General features: G+C 36.1%; 1 pseudogene; it reads left to right on the top strand.

Moving 5' to 3' along the window:
• The first annotated feature begins 297 nt into the window (after nt 1–297).
• On the top strand, nt 298–5,383 carry LOC150032915 (uncharacterized; annotated as a pseudogene).
• Nucleotides 5,384–18,932: the final 13,549 nt, after the last annotated feature.

The raw sequence follows: 18,932 nt of genomic DNA on the forward strand, positions 1-18,932 counted from the left end.
TAATAGAAAATTAAACTGTAAATTTTATGTCCAATAAGCTTGTAAATTTTAGAAGATTTTGAATAAATGAAAGGCCTATATTAGACACAAAATTAAAAGCTTGGAGACGTACTAAATAAAACATTTGAAAGTTGTTAAGACAATTTAAGTAGTCTAGGGACCTATGTGTTCATTTTGCCTTAAGAAATGAAAAGTATGGAACTCAATGCTTAATAATACTTTGTACTTTGTCCTCTAATCCAGGTTATTGTTTTGGATTACAAGTTGGTCAGAAAATATTTATTTTTAAGGATAAATAAAGAATGGATTAAACTAAGGAATAAGTTATCAGTGGAGTAAAGAGAATGAGTATCACAGTTCTTAGATATGGCAAGGTTTCATGTTAATGATTCCGGACGAATAAGATGTCCATGCAAGAATTGTATGAATTCAATTTGGGAAAAGATAGATATTGTGGAACGACATCTATTAACATATGGAATATCTCCCTCATATTGTGAATGGGTATATCATGGAGAGCCAATAAACTTATCTAGAAGTCATACAAGTCATTCAATACAAGATGTTAAAGTAGATAGTATAGAGAGTAATGCTGTCGAAGAAAATGAGATGTTGAATCTTATAAACGATTTACAAGTTCCAATTGAAAACGAAAATGCAAATGAAGGAAGGATTGAGAATAATGAAATGTCCTTTAATGGTCAAGAAAGAGATACCACGAACTTATTCGAGGATTTAATGACCGAAGCACGTAATGAATTATATCCTGGGTGTTCGCAATTTTCGTCCTTAAACTTTTTAGTGAAGTTGATGCATATCAAAGTTCTGAATGGCTGGAGTAACAAATCGTTTGACATGTTGCTAGAATTGTTAAAAGCAGCATTTCCAGCTGGCACCTCTATACCTACTTCATTTTATGAAGCCAAGCGAAAATTGCATGATTTAGGCCTAGGTTATGAGTCTATTCATGCGTGCAAATATGATTGTGTATTGTATTGGAAAGAGTTTGCAGATTTGCAACAATGCTCTGTTTGTGGTGAGTCTAGGTACAAAGTTAATGATGGTAAGGGTAAAAAATACCACATAAGGTATTGCGTCATTTTCCATTGATACCAAGATTAAAACGATTATTTGCATCAAAAGAAGGCGCTTCTGACATGAGATGGCATAAAGATAAGTGAGTTGAAACGGATGATGTATTATGACATGCAGCTAATTCAGAGGGGTGGAAACATCTTGATCGTGAATTCCCTCATTTTGCTTTAGATCCTCGAAATGTTCGCTTCAAATGGCTTCAATCCATTTGGAAATATGAGCACTTCTTATAATAAGTGGCCTGTGGTGATAATTCCTTATAATTTGCCCCCTTGGAAATGCATGAAGGAAAAAAACTTCTTCATGTCTTTGCTCATACCTGGTCCAAAATCTCCTGGAAAGGAAATTGATGTTTACTTGCAACCGTTGATTGAAGAGTTGAAAGAGTTGTGGACAATTGGTGTGCGAACTTATGATTCTGTTGTTGGTGAGTTTTTTCAACTATATGCTACCTTATTATGGACGATTAATGACCTCCCTGCGTACGGTGACTTATTTAGGTGGAGTACAAAAGGTTATCAAGCATGTCTAATATGCAAAGAAGATAACTAGTCATTCGGGATAAGAGGGAAAATATCATTTATGGGACATCGACGTTATCTTCCAGAGAATCATAGTTGGTGTCGAAGTAGACAACATGATGGAAAAGTTGAACGTAGACCTCCACCAGTCGTGATGAATGGAGAAGAGATATTACAACAAATAAATACGCTAAACTTTTCTATGCTTAGCAAACATCCATCGAAGCAAAATAAAAAAAGAAAGCGAATTCTAAACTAGACTAAAAAAAGAATTTTTGTTTTCCAACTTCTATATTGGTCCAGACTATTGTTACGACATAAATTAGATGTAATGCATATTGAAAAAAACATATGCGACAATTTGGTAGGCATGTTGTTAAATATTGAAGGAAAGACAAAAGATACAACGAACGCTCGATTAGACTTACAAGATTTGAAGATAAGAAAGGACCTATACTAGATATAGGTCGAGAACAGATTTGTAAAACCACACGCAGCATACACATTAACAAATGGTGAACGGATTTCGTTTTGTAAGTATTTGAAATCAGTGAAATTCCCTGATGGATTCGTATCTAACATATCACGATGTGTCAATGACAAAGATGGAAAAATAACGGGGCTGAAAACACATGACTGTCATATGTTGCTTCACAGATTACTCCCTATTGGTTTTCGAGCATACCTACTGAATAACGTATCTACTGCTATTTTTGAGTTGTGTACATTCTTTCGCGACTTATGCGCAAAGACAATATGTGTAAGTGATTTGAACAGACTACAAGCAGACATCATAGTCATACTTTGTAAATTGGAGAGAATATTCCCACCTGCCTTTTTCGATGTAATGGTACACCTTGCAGTTCATCTACCATATGAAAACAAAGTTGTGGGTCTAGTTAGTTACAGTTGGATGTATCCTATTGAAAGAAGTTATACGAACATTAAAACAATTTGTACGGAACAAAGCACATTCCGAGGGGTCTATAGCGAAAGCATATGCAATGAATGAATCATGGAACTTCTACTCGTGATATCTAAGTGGGATTGAAACGAGATTCAATAGAGATGAACGAAATAATGATAACATTCCCAATCATGAGATATTTGGTGAATTTGAATTATTTAGGCAGAGGGTACAACCATTAGGGGCGTCAACTTTACAGACGCTATCAGCGGAGGAAAAGCGTATTGCACATTGGTACATTCTCAACAATTATAAAGAATAACAGACTATCGTTTTTCCTTTTCTAAATTTTAGGGTATCTCCTTTGATATAACATTTAAATGATCAATTTTTTAGGCAACATTTGAGGTTGATTCGTCGTAAAGCTCAAAGCGCCTCTGACTTATATATAAAACATCAACGCAAATTTTCCGATTGGTTTAAATCTCAGGTATACATAGTCATTTTGTAGGCAACAGTTGAGGGATGATTCATTTTTCGTATTCATTTTTAATGTATAAGTAATTATTAGGTTCTACAACGGCGGGAGAGAGAAGATATCTCCGATGATTTCTTTTCACTTGCAATGGGACCTTCGTCTGAGGTGCTCTCTTACAATGGATGCATTGCTAATAGGGTAAGGTTTCACACTGTAATGCATGATAATCATCGAGCTACACAAAATAGTGGAGTCCTAGTGGTCGGGGAGTTCCGTGAGAACACAAGTGTGGATAACAATTTCTACGGTATTGTAGACAAAGTATTAGATTTCCAATATGTGAACAGAAGACGCGTTTTCTTGTTGAAGTGTAGATGGTTTGACACAGATAACAACAAAAGTAATAGGACAAATGTGGATTTAAGATACAAATCAATCAATACATCACACTTTTGGTATGTCGGCGAGCCTTTCATCTTTGTTATCCAAGCACAACAAGTCTTTTACATTGATGACATCAAACATGGTAGAAATTAGAAAGTTGTTCAAGTAGTCCAAAATAAACAAATATGGGATGTACCGGAAGTGGATGATATTGAAAACGCACAACTAGATTTACTAGAAATTGTTGGTGGTGTCCGAGTGGATGAAACCATTGAGGAGGTTACTTTATGCAGAGTTGACGTTAATCCTACAGTTGTGGAAAGACCAATTATTGTACATGGGGATCATGACTTCTTAAACGATGATGATGAAGAACAATTATCTCCCAATAACAGTTCAAGTGCTGATGAATAATTTAAATTAGATTACGAAGATGAGTAATGATGTATCTACTCAATTCTCTTTTTCTCTAGCTTACACGTATTTATTGTTAATTTAATATTGTTTTCTTTTTTTTGTGTTTGTATAGATACGATGTCAACCCCTAATAGGCAACGGGAGGCTGATGAAGAATTCCAGGAGTTATATCTAGGCAACACGGTATCTTCTGTGGGTGATACTTCAGGTTAGTATATTTTGAAATATATTTTGTTAACTGAAATACATCATAAACTATTTTAAATTTTTTATTCTTCAGATAGTAGTTCATCATCCAATCAGAAGAAACGAGAGCATTCGCGGAACATCGAGTTGGAAAGATACGTCTAAAAACATGGGACAATTACAATCGTGATAAATGAGGGGGAGACGAAACCGATATCTCAACATTGGGTACGATTTAGTAATGCAATCGGCGTCGCCGTGAGATCTGCATTTCCAGTACATTGTCGTACTTTTGTTGAGGTTCCAAACAAGTTCATAGAATTGGCTAAAAGTCAATTATTGGTAAGTAATTATAAGTTTATTCTTTTAAAGTCATGAACATCATCTATGCTAATTCTTCCCTCCCTCTTTTGTAGGCTCATTTCGAACTTGATCTGTTCAGTCAACGACTTAACTGTTTTATAGAACATCAAATGCAAAACTCCTTCAAAGAATTTAGAGCAGATTTTCACAGACATTACAGAAAATGTGGAGATCCTCAGCAAGCACGTGCCAGTTTTCCTAGTTGGCTTAAAAATAGGACAGAAGATTGGTACTTTTTGTGTGACCGCTTCGGGAGTGAAGCGTTTCAGGTACAATATTTATGGCGTGTATCATTTTCTGCATTTACTAATACATCACACTATTGACATTTTTTTTCTTCAAATGTCGGACATGTCTGTGACGAACAGGAAGAATAGAAAGAAATTACCGTTCGACCACGTAGGTGGATCGAAGTCATTCCTGCAAATTCAGGTAGAGTTACAGGAAAAGGAGGGTCGAGAAATAGGACGTGTTGACCTATTTAAGGAAACACACTCTAAAGGTGGTAACTTTGTGAACGAGGCAGCTGAAAGTGCACATGTAACATTTTTTCTTTACTGTCGTGTTTTTTTTTTCACTTTTAACTTTAGTCACTCGTTCTTACCCATTTAATTATTATGTCTAGCATCAAATGTTGGAATTACAATCCAGCCCCATTGTAGAAGGTTCTCAACCACTAACAGGGGATGAAATCTGTAAGACGGTTTTGGGTAGACGACCCGGATATCCAAAAGGACTAGGTTGGGGCCCTAAGCCTAAGTCAAGAAGGAGTACCATCTCATCAAGCTTGTCATCTACTCAAGGAATGGAGGCGGGAATGGATAAATTGAGAGTCAATTTTCAACAATCTCAGTCGAGGATTAAGGAACTTGAAGACGTTCAGAAAAGAATGCAAGAGGATCATGCAAGACAAATGAAGAAATGAAAAAGATGATTGAAGACATGGTACGATCACATAGAGGAGACCCATCAAATTAGGTATGATTACCACATTATTTAGTTGTCTAATATGTTGCTATCTTGCAGTTATAGTAGCAAAGTTTAGTTATGTCTTAAGTAGCTTTATGATAATTAAAGAATTGTTGGCTATCCTACAGTTATGGTAGCCAAACAACTAGATTTTGCTGTGTTTTTTGTTGGCTCTCTCCTTGCATCTTTTTTTTACTTTTTATTCAACTGTATCTCGCTCTCTCCCTGTATCTCGCTCTCTTCCTGTATTTAGGATTACTAGAAACTTTATAGTCACATCTATAAGAGCACATGTATAACTTCATTTGATCAGCTGAAGATTAAATATTAGGCAAAAGCAAGGTAGAGCCAGACAGTGAAACTTTAGGATTCAAAAGGGTGTCTTTACTCTAATTTAGTTGTAAATATATGTCATTTAAAGCTTCAACACTCTCATACAAATCATATAAATATCCCACCATGCCTTGATTTTTCAAAAGCCTAATCACAATCCCTGAATCTTGCTCTCTCCATGAATTTCGCTCTCTCCCTGAATCTCGCTCTCTCCATGAATCTCGCTTTCTCCCTAAATCTCGCTCTCTCCCTGCCTCTCGCTCTCTCTCTGCCTCCAGCTTTCTCCTATACTATTCTTTAAAGTTTAGACATCTATAAGAACAGTCTTGGATTGCAAAGATGCCCTCAGCAGCTTCACACCCTAATTGACATCTAAAGTAATGACTTTCTCCACCAAAGCACCAACTTCTTTGATATTAAACTTGTTCAGGAGAGTAATACTGGAAATGGTGGACATTGGTTTCACAGTCAAATCATCCATCACCATATACAACCACATCCTTCACAAACCCTTCTCCCACATTTCTTTTTTTCTGTGTAGTTGCACTATTTTGTGGATTCACAAATTCACAGACTTGGTTCATAACATACGAACAACTTGAACAAAGATATTTAGGATTACTAGAAACTTTATAGTCACATCTATAAGAGCACATGTATAACTTCATTTAATCAGCTGAAGATTCAATATTAGGCAAAAGCAAGGTAGAGCCAGATAGTGAAACTTTAGGCTTCAAAAGGGTGTCTTTGCTCTGATTTGGTTGTAAATATGTGCCATTTAAAGCTTCAACACTCTCGTACAAATTAGATAAGCATCCCACCATGCCTTGATTTTTCAAAAGCCCAATCATAGTCCATGAATCTCGCTCTATCCATGAATCTCGCTCTCTCCTTGAATCTCGCTCTCTCCATGAATCTCACTCTCTCCCTGCCTCTTGCTCTTTCCTTGCCTCTTGCTCTCTCCTATACTATTCTTTAAAGTTTAGACTTTCATATGCCCCTTATTTCAGCCACATTCATTTTCTCTCTCTCTCAAATATTTGAAAAACTTTTAACAAATTGATAAAATCGTTTGATCAATGATGATGATAATGATGCCACATACCACACACATATACAATTTATACTAAAATTACATATTGTTTTATGAGATTTTTGTAAGGATGATCAAAAGTTGATTTATAAAATTTTTGTATGGATGACCATTTTTTTTTCTCAATACAATTTGATTAGCTTTTTAAATTTTTGTTGGCGTCACATATTGTTTTAATTGTTTTTTTCTCACTTATTTTAATTGTTTTTTTTTTCTCACATATTTTTTTGCTCATTTTTTTACTCTTATTCTCTCCATTTGGTTTATTTGGTATCTAAAAAACTCTATTTGTTGTCAAAGAAAGAAGAAACAACTTTGTCATTTATTGTCTTCGTTGTTGTGATTAGAAGCAAAATATGGAGAAAGTAGTGTTGTTTTATTGGGATGATCCTCTCTATTTTCCTTTTAAACGTAAATTATTAATGCAAAGAGCAATAGTTAGCTGCAATCTAAGTTACACCCAGTTTCATATATTCATTCCTCAAACAATTTTGAGGACAAATTTGAGTTTTATGTGTGTTGGTCATCATTGTTTACTTGTTTTGATGTTCATTACCACCCGTGTTGGTCTCACAGAAATAGATGATTGCATTGAACAAGAGGGCAGTAGATTATAGAAAAGAAAGAATGCAAACAATTATAAATAAAAAAAAGTCAAGAAATTCTTGATTGCATTAGGAATCCCAATTTGTTTAAATTCGGTTTCGGTATGGATAAAAGATCTTCCTATTTTATACTATTCAATTCTCGACGATGAAGCGATTTGATAGCTCCGATATTGTTATTCATGATATTTTAATATGATTCGATATCATCGAGATGCAATGCATCCTATTGAATTTACAAGCGAAACATTTATCATCTCTATGGTATTAAATCCCGAGTTATTGCGAATAAAAAATGAAACGATGAGATGATGGAAGTAAATATTCTCGCATTTATTGCTACTGCACTGTTAATTCTAGTTCCTACCGCCTTTTTACTTATAATATACGTAAAAACAATCAGTCAAAGTGATTAATTTGAATTAACCTTGACTTTTAGTTCTTATCAATGATTGAAGTGAAGATAAGAAAAATGAAAACAAAAATTCGTTTATTTGCATCAAGCTTTCGAGGGGCTCATTCAAGACTTACTCAACAGAAAATAAGAGCTTTGGCTTTAGCTTATCGGGATAGAGATAGGCAAAAAAGAAATTTTCGACAGTTGTGGATCGCTCGAATAAATGCAGTAATTTGATCTAATAAGGTAGACTACAGTTATAGTAGATTCATACACAATCTGTACAAGAGGCCGTTGCTTCTTAATCGTAAAATTCTTGCCCAAATCACTATATTAACTGGTGTATCATAAGGGATTTGCCTTTTCTATTGATTCCTACAGATTGGATCAAAAACAATTCTTGAATGAGGTATTCAACTCCTTGAAAGGTTCTATACATCTGCCCTTTCCCAAGGCATTTCTTTAGACAAAGACTCCGTTTATCTCCAACTCGTGAACTTAGCCGATACAAAGCTATATGATATCTCATTTATTAGGTGGATATGATCTACTCTTTCGAGAGCTAATATTTATTAACCGATCAAAACGAAGTTGTTGCAAATTCCAATTTGAGTATCAAAGTCTCTTTATTCCTACGTTCATATGTATTTCATGCATTACATCTATTACACCTATGAAGTTAGGTAGATTCAAATAATCTATCATGAATCATGATAAGTTGTTTCCTTGAATTCAAAAATATTCCTATTTTCCATTATTCCAATCAATTATAGCCTAAACCGTGAAAACGGGGTTGTGGGAGAGCAATACAAGCGTCGTGCTGCTGAGACAAATGGCCGAGACTACTAGAAGGATTCCTCTTTGGATAATAGGTACTGTAATTGGTATTCCTGTTGGCGAGCAGCATGGAACTCTCATTAATCAAAGGGGGCTTTCCAACAAAGGAAATCCAAAGACAACATTCTGGAACTTCCAAAAACCAAAGAAATGCCACATGCATGAGAAAGAGCTTTTTACGTAACGCTTCAATAGATTCGCCAGTCAATCCACCATTTTCTTGCTTGGTGCGCTAGTGCGCCTGACTTAGTCGTAGGCGTTTTCTTCGCTGGGTTAGATTCCCGATCCACCAACTATCTAAAATGTTGGCAAACAGGGCTTCATCATCCAGAAAGATGGACGGCACTCCGTATTGATTGGTTGAGAGGTTTGAAAGAGAACGTTGTTCTAGGAGGAATGATACCCGTTGGTACCGGATTCAGAGAATTAGCGCACCGTTCGAGGCAACATAACAATATTCCTTTAGAAACCCCAGTGTTGTGGATGTTTATCGATATAACATTTCAATATTTTTGTTTTATTGTAGAATGCTGTTCGGAGATGAGCTGGGATAATTATTGAAGGTGCTGTGTTCGAGAAGTGTTCTAGATGTTGTTTTGATTTTACTTCTTTTATGTATTTGTGATATGAATGTTTATCGACTTCGTTTGGATATTGTAATTTCTAGTATCGACTTCGTTTGGATATTATAATTTTTTATTTGTTATAAAATGGACTTTATTTTTGTTTATTTGAATCTTTATTTGGTATAATATGTTTTACAGGTTTTCAAATCAAATTTTAAAAAATTACAAACGATATATTACAAACGATATATTACAAACGATATATATAGAATCCCCCGACGCGCTCTAAAACGGCGTCATGAGTTATGGTGGAACTCTGGACGCCTACGTGGCGTCGGGAGTTATGGGGGAACTCCTGATGCATTATAGTGCATCGGGAGTTCTTGGAACTGCTGACGTCGTATATTAGGCATCGGCAGTTCCAGGAATTCCTGACGCACTAAAATGCGTCGGGAGTTCGCCATAACTCCCGTCACCGTTTAAAAGATCCCCCGACGGGTTTCTCCTGACCAAACTCTCGACGATCATTTATACGTTGGGAGATCCTCTCCTGATGAATTTTCCACACTTTCCCGACGAAATGTGACATCGGGAGAAGTCAGATTTCTTGTAGTGTATTATGCATGACCTGTTAGTTGTCATTTCTTGACTGTAATTGTTATGTTCAATTTCAAATGGAATTTGGAACGATCATTCCGTCGCTCATGGAAATCTTCATGTCTGATTTCCTTCAGCTTGCTTATAAGACAATGGATCCTCAACTTCATCATCAGATATGATGTTATGGGCTTCAGTCAAACCCATGTAACATTCCGGTGGGTTTGCAACCCTCTCACTACATCGAGGCAGTCTCAACTCTTAAGATGGTTGACCAAATGAACCGACATCAACAACTCTTATTGATCTATTAGCCTGTTCAACAACTCTTGTAGAACTCTCAGTAGTCTCATTAGAAATCTCATTTAAAACAAGCTTACTTCATGGTTTATGATCCCGTATGTGGTCTTCTTCCAAGAAGATAGCATTTATCGACACAAACATCTTATTCTTACTTGGATCATAGAAGTATCCGGAAAACGATTAGATTGTATTGTTTTTATCTTCTTACCTAACAAGTTTTCAACTTTAGCCTTATACTTCTTGAACTTTTCAAGAGCGTCAGACTTAGTATGCATTAGGTATAGATACTCATATCTTGAATAATCATCTATGAAAGAGATGAAATATTCATACCCACCTCGTGCTCTAACACTCATCGGACCACAAAGTTCTGAATGTATAAGCTCCAAGGTTTCCTTGGCTCTATAACCTTTTCCAGTAAAAGGTCGTTTGGTCATCTTGCCTTCAAGGCATGATTCACATACCGACAAAGAGTTTTCTTCTAAACCATTTAGAAGTCTACATTTCACCAACTTCTCAATCCTATTGAGATTGATATGACCGAACCTTAGATACCAAAGATGGACGTTTTTCTTAGGAGAAACCCTTGATCTTCTTGCAGTTGTTGCTGTTTCGAACAATTCAGTATTAAGCAAGGCTTTTACTACTAACGACCTTATTACATACAAGTTATTTTCCATTGAACTAAAAGCAATCTCCATACCATTCTTAAAAATAAATACTTTATTCTCAGAAAATGAGATGGAATAACCTTATTCAATCAGACAAGAAATTGAAATTAAGTTCTTCTTGATATGAGGAACTACAAAAACAATATCCAATAATAGATAACGTTTCTTGTCCAAAAATAACTTAAGTTTGCCTATAGCAACAGCTGAAACGACCTCACCAGTATCGACTCGAAAAGTCATCTCTCCATCTTCCAACTTTTTCCAAGAACTAAATTCTTGATGAGAAGAACATACATGGTTAGTTGCACCTGAATCAAGTATCCAGGCAGAATCATCATTCTCTACCAAACACGTCTCCAAGACAAATAAATCACATTTATCGTCTTTAAACTTCTTCCTCTTTTGGAGAGTAGTGGAATCCATATCAGAACCTATATAAGCTCCAAGTTCCATTTCAGAGAACAATTCTTGTCGATGACTTCTTCATGAAAGAACTATTATACAAGAGTACCTATGAGCGGAAGTGGATCTTTCCAATTCATTGTGACAGAATTTCCACATATACGTTTAAGCATACAGATATGCATTCACAACGTTAAATTACTAACATCCTTAGAGAATCAATAAATAAAAGACCAAGAGACCATACCAGTTGAAGAATTTTTCTTCACAACAAATCTCGCTTTCACTGGAATGGAAAGCTATCATTCAGAAACACCCAGTCGTCTACCACGAACAGTCTCCACACGAACAAAAGGAAACGGAGACGACACCACCACTCGGAGCCCTCAATATTCTTTGAGTGAGAATCCAAAGGGTGGGCTTTGTTCGGATTTGGTAGAGGGGAGGAGGAAGAGAGATCGTATACAACGATTAAGCAAGTGGGAGAAAGGCTCGTCTATCGTATAGACAAAATGCTTGATCGTTTAGGTGATGTATACGATCGTGTAGGAAAAAGTAAGCGATCGTCTATACGATCGTGTAGGAAAAGCTAAGTGATCGTCTATACGATCGTTTAGTAAAGCTCAGCGCTAAACGATCGTTTAATAAATAGCACGCGCGGGTGTAAGCGTTAAGCGATCGTTCAACACTATCATATAGGCTCTAATTTTACTAAGCGATGACACACTTCAACACTATCTGTAATCTAATGCTTAACACATCGTGAGCTATTTAAGCGTCTCAAAGTGATTCTTCCTCTTACTCATCTGTTATGAAAGCAGAAGAGATGCCAACTAATTATCCTATAACTGTCCAATTAATAGATAATAAATATAATCACATTCTATTCATAACCTATGGTTAAATATCATATATTAACCATAGTATTTTTCCTCCACTAGATATAGATCATATTTATATCCAATTTCCTCTAAATTAATGTATCTCATACATAAAATTAATTATATCATACATAATTAACTAGTTCAATTATATCATATATAATCGAACTCCCCCTTGACAATTTGAACATTTCAAACTGACCCAAAAACCGATTCTCAACTTGTATCCAAGCTATCAAGGGGACCTTATGAACCTATAGCTCGAAGCTTTAACGGTACGTGAATAACTGACTAAACTCTTTAGCCATGATATCTACCATCCGTTAACTGCCAGACATTCCACTGAAGACTGACAATTGAATTCTTCTTACCATAGATATATTTCTATATCCATTGGATATAACCAATTATCAGTACGATGACCCTTCACAGATGCTCGTAAGTACAGTTGGGCCAATTTACCGTTTTGCAGCTGTAGTTACATCTTACTTCTTAAGTACCACTGATCTCTATAATGGACAATACAACATAGTCCTACTATGTGTGAACATCTCTCGGGCCATGAGAAGGTGTGTGGCGTCACATCGTTCAAGCCTTGGGATCAACCCTTAAAGAAGCAATCTATCTACTTACCCCTGCTTCAGGGAAGGAGTGAACTCCATTTTGGGAAGCTGAGTTCCCAGCTCCCAAGTCAGACGAATCCCCAAAGTGGTAGGTTTGAGTCAGCACTCTGGCCACTTGCACCCATGCAAATTAAAGGACCGCCCTCAATGGAAGGAGTTCCCAATTCACTCAGCATTGAGGTCATATTACCTATGGTCATTCTAGTGAAGTGAGGTCTCTGTCATGAACGGAGTTATATGACAAGACGTTAACACTTCGTGGTCAGGTCTTATACAAACTCTTTATATAGGACGCCCCCACTCGCATGTCCCCTACACGAATGATCAGGATCAGATCATCTATTACAAGTCACAACACTTGAAACTATTCCACAAAGCGGGCCCATCCATAGTATTACAAGGATAAGGTTTCCCTCATGTATCTATATACTACAGACCATTTTGGTTGTCACTTAAGACATGATCCACTTGTATGTCACCACATACATGCTTAAGTTACATAAAGACAACCAGGGATTTTAAGTTTATTGGTTTGTGGTAAAGCAAATAAAACATCTAAATGTGCAAAGTCAAGAAATGAAGTAAGTATCATATATTATACATCATAAGCGTTTTTACGAAATGTGTTTACAAACTACAAGACACGAGACTTTAGGGCATCAACCCCAACACTTCAGAGTTAGCAAAAATTGCTTTCTCTTTTAGTCCCTTGACATTCAAGAAAGACTGGAGATTACATTGAGAATTGATACTACTGGTTTCTTTGACATCAATCCCATTTTGCTCAAAAAGTGAGAACTGACATTCAAACAATTCATGCAACGAGTCCATGATCTGTTGTGTAATGACCATGTTCTCAACCCTTTTGGCCAAGGCATCAGGTACGCTTGCCAAAATGTGAATCCGGGACATCGAATTAGCCTTCAACCACACCTCATATGTATTATGAACATTTCATGGTGCATCAGGGTTTGGGACTTGAGGACACTCCTCAACTATGAAAAACTCGAGGTCGTTCACCACGAAATACGTTTTAATAGATTCTTTCCAATGTATGTAATCGGTCAAAGTAGAAAAGGCAATTAATGAAAAATCATACGACATATTGCTGAAAAACAAATATATTGATCTACGTTAGATTTTAGCAAATACTCTTGAAAAACAAATTCAATCTGGTTTAGCAAAATCTAAATGAACCTCGTGCGACAGCTAGTTTTGTAATAACGCTTCAGTGGTTTAGAACAAAAGCCACCAAAGTATAGTCAATTTATCCCTCCTTTGAATTGAGACACTCTCAACCAATCATTACACCAGAATAACTCTTGTTCCTATAACGACTAGCCATCATTGATTTGGTCCAGAAATCATTAACTTGCTTAAAAATTTCCCGTAAGATTGTTCATTTTAGATCCTAGAGTTCCGCTGCAAGCAGCCAATCCGAAGGAAAAAAATCCGATTATGGCAAAAACTAAAGCGAACCTATCCATTTTTGAAGTTCACCTTGATATTGACCAACTGCACAAACCATACGACGGGGGACGCTCCCAGGGCACCACGAGGTCGTGCAAGAAGATCTTACGGTGCAAACCAATGAAGGAGATCGCATGACATATTGACATACATCCTTCACCCACTTACTATAAATACTCTCTCTCTTCACCTTGATATTGACCTATGTAAACATCATCCGAAGGTAGATGCTCCTAGAGGACCACGAGGCCAAACATGAATCTCACAACTTAAACATTCGGGAAGAAATGTGAGCGGAATTGACATATCATATACATCTTTTCCTCCCATTGAGTATTTTAAGAACCTAGGGTTTAGTTTACTTAGAAAAAACACGGCTAATTATTTTAACTAAGTGACTGCTTAGGTTTACCCAAAAATAACTCTTACTTTGGAAAGTTGAACAACTTTTGATCATCATTCATGAAACACTTTAACGAACTTTAATCAATTGTTGCATGCTTGCAACAAATCTATCTAATTCACCTTTCCAAGTAGGTTCCCAGGTAGGGGTATTCCGTTTCCGTCAGCTTAAATACCCCAGCCTAGTCAAAACCCGCCTTAGACAAAAGGTCCCTTATAGATAGATTTATTACAAATTTAATCTTTTATGAAAATCAATTTAATCCTATTAAACCGATTTAAAAGATTAAACTTAGGTTTCTAATCTCATTAGAACCATGAACTTAGGTCTATCTCAATCAAATTTTAAAACACGATTTCACCTAAGTTTGCATGCAACTCTTGGTTATTGATTTTAGTTCTAATTTCCATTATAACTCTTATAAAAGGAAACAATTAAAACCATCCACAATGCGAAGCAACACATTCTCAAGGCATTTATAACTCTTATAAATAAACCTAAATGTCATGCTCCATGCATTGTTCATTCATTACTACTTTAATATAACTCTTATATAACAAAGTAATGAGCCAAGCATACATGCTTTCATACGCCCTTATACTATAACACTTATAATATAAAGATGATGAATGAATATGCTTAATGCATGAATAAATAAAACTTTTATATTATATGATGCATGAGCATGCTTTATTGTAATTTAATCATGCAATCTACTATTTTATAACACATGCATGAATAAATGCATAACCTAAGATGGGTTTTAAATCTATATGTCATACATTATCGCATATAAACAAACATATATCTCAATTAAAAAAAAATATGATGGACGAGGATAATATGCCACAAAATCCAAAAATGAAACTAACTATTAAATAAAACCATCGAGTCGGCCGGTTCAAACAAGCGAACTGGGTCTTGAATCGCTCAGGTGAATCCTCGTTCCACTAATTGTGTAGCTTTTCCTTGTGATCGTTGAGTAACATTGGTCGATTATCTACGATCGTGTAGCAACGATCGAGTACCTTTGACTATGCGATGAAGCATGAAGGTCACTCAATCGTCCAGCGCACCGAGTTTAAATGCATGCCTAAACGATTGAGTAGACGACAACTATGTGATAAAGCATGATCGTCTAAACGATCGAGGAGTAAGCGTCAACACTTACCGAGTGATCGAGTAGCCAGTGACTATGCAATGAAACATGCTGGCCGACTCGATCACTTAGTGCGCGCGCCTACCATGCAACGAGTATCATATACTCAACGATCTTTTACCTCCATCGTTTACACGATCGAGTAGCCAATGCAAACCGATTGAGTAAACACTTTACTCGTTCGTTTAGCATCAGTCATACAATCGTTTAGTAAATGCTACACGATTGAGTTAGAACTTTTCCACTCGATCGTTTAGACAAATTTAAATGATCGTTTAGCCTAGGCTACACGATACGACCAACTCTTGGTCTTCTTCCTCCTTGATGAGAATAGCATCTCTATGCTTCTTTGAAACTTCATTACAAGCGACTTAAGACACTTCAAACATTTGAATACAGACTCGATAGCAAGTAATTATGCCCAAAAAATGCAAGGGCCTTTACAAATTAACTTTAAAATATAAAAGAAAGCTTTAAAACAGAGGCCATTATCCTGAAACATCCATCAAACCATCCGCAAACACACTTAACACTTAAATGCATTGTAGAACAAACTTAAAACCCACCACGACTGTAAAATAAGTTCAATACAGCAATGGAATTTGGAATATCAAAACAACCTAGCTCTGATACCAATTGAAGGAAATTTAAACATAGATATCTAGTGAGCGGAAGCGGATCGTTCCAAATCCCATTGAGAATGAACTCAAACACATTACAGTATACAAGAAATAGATTATGCATATACAACAAATTACAAGCATGCTTCTTAAAAAATGAACAAGGGATAGAGTATGCAAACCTTTGAAGAACCTTTCTTCAAGTACCTTTCGATCGTTCAGGAACTCAATCAAAACACGATCTCAATGAACGGAACAGCCAACAACACGAACTGAAGAATCCTCAATCTCTATCGAGTCCAACTTGATCCTCGACCCTCGAACTAAACAGGAACACCACCACAAGTTTTACCTTGGTATTCTCGGTGTGAGAATCTAGGAGTGTTGGGCTCTGTGTGACTTTGGATAGAGGAAATGAGAAGGTAGACGATCGAGTAAGTGGGAGATAGATGAAGTCTATCGCATAGACTAGATACTCGATCGTTTAGAAACGAGTAAACAAGTAACTATCGTATAGTAAACTCGGTACTCGATCGTGTAGGCTACGAGATACTATCGTTTAGTAAAACGTTTTTACTCGATAGTCCTTTCTTTTGTCAAACGACACAAATGAATCATCATCTAACTTTTGGAAAATGATTTTCCTTTTATCTCACAGTTACCATAATCGTTCCAATAACCTCCCACTCAGTTGGTTATTAAAGAAAGAGAATTAATTATCATATAATTAATATATTATAAATAAATATGATAACCAACTTATCATATTATATTTATAACTTATAGTTTTAATATTTCATCATATGAAACATATAAACCATAGTTCTTTTTCTATGTTATAATATTTAATATAAATCATATTTATATTAATTTCTCCAATTAATGTATCCAATACATCATATTAATTATATCATATATAATTGAATTAATTGAATTATATCATATATGATTATAAATTTTCTCTTGTTAATTTGAACACGTCAAACTAACCCAAAATCTTATTCTCAACTTGAACCCATTGAGCTACCAAGGGGATATGTAGAATGGTACGTGAATAACTGACTAGACTCTTTAATCACAAGATCCACCATCCGTTAACTGTTGGTCACTCCACTAAAGACCGACAGTTGTACTCTTCGTACTACAGATATATTTCTATGTCCATTGGATATAACCAGTCAACAGTGTGATGACCCTTCACAAATCGCTCGTAAGTACAGTTGGACCAATTTACCATTTTTTTCGTGTAATTACATCTAACTTCTTAAGTACCACTGATTCCTCTAATGTACAATAAGTCATGGTTCTACTATGACTGAATCCTCTCTTCTAAAGAGAGGGTGTGGCCACTATGTTCAAAACTCGGAATCAGCCCTTAAGGGAGCAATTTATCTACTTACCCCTGCTTCAGGGAAGGAATGAATTTTGTCTTGTGTAGTTGAGTTCCCAGCTCCCCAATTAGATAAATCCCCAAAATGGTTAGCTTGTTGAGTTGGCAATCTAGTCACTCTCACCCATACAAATCAAAGGACCGCCCTCATGAGCAGGAGTTCCCAACTCACTTAGGATTAAGATCATGTCACCTATGGTCATCCTAGTGAAATGTAAGTCTCAATTATCAACGGCGTCATATAAAAAGACTAATAATTTCGTGGTCTTATACAAACTCTTTGTATAGGATACCCCCGCTCGCATGTCTCCACATGAATGGTCAGGATCAGACCATTTGTAGCACTTTACAACACTTGTAACATCTACAAAGTGTGTCGTATCCGTAGTGTCACCAGGATAAGGTATCCCTCCTTTATCCTTATACTACAAACTATTTAAGTTATTACTTAAGGCATGATCCACTTGTATGTCTCCACATACATCCTTAAGTTACATAAAATAACCATGGATCTTAGTTTATTGGATTGAGTAAATGCTTATAAAATAACACTTATTTTATTAATAACAATATGTTCACAAAGTGTTTACAAACTACGAGACCACCAGGATAATTAGGACACCAATCCTAACACAGTCAACAGTTGGGCCAAAATTACCGTTTTATCTTTGTAGTTACTTCAAACTCATTAAGTACCACTGATCCCTCTAATGAACAATAATTCATAGTCCAATTATGACCAAACTCTTCTCGGGCCAAAAGAGGGTGTGGCGCCACATTGTTTAAGCCCCGGAATCAGCCCTTAAGGGAGCAATTTATCAACTTACCCTAACATTAAGGAAAGAGTGAATTATGTCTTGTGTAGCTATATTCTCAACTCTCCAATCAGACAAATCCCCAAAAAGGTAGGCTTATTGAGTTGGCAATCTGGCCACTCTCACCTATAAAATCAAAGAATGACCTTCATAGGCAGAAGTTTACAACTCACTCAGGATTCAGGTCAAGTCACCTATCGTCATCCTAGTGAAATGTAAGTCTCTGTTATTAACAGTGTTATATGATGAAACTAATCATTTCGTGGTCCGGTCTTATACAAACCCCTTTGTATAAAATACCTTCACTCACATGTCTTCACATGAATGATCAAGATCAGATCATTTATAGCAATTTACAATAATTGTAACATCTTAAAACGGGTCGTATTTGTAGTGTCACCAGGATAAGGTACCCAACCTTATCCATCTATTACAAACCATTTAAGT

This window comes from Benincasa hispida, chromosome 11, assembly GCF_027475165.1.
Source record: "Benincasa hispida cultivar pf3 chromosome 11, pf3_genome.v1.1, whole genome shotgun sequence".
NCBI lineage: Eukaryota > Viridiplantae > Streptophyta > Magnoliopsida > Cucurbitales > Cucurbitaceae > Benincasa > Benincasa hispida.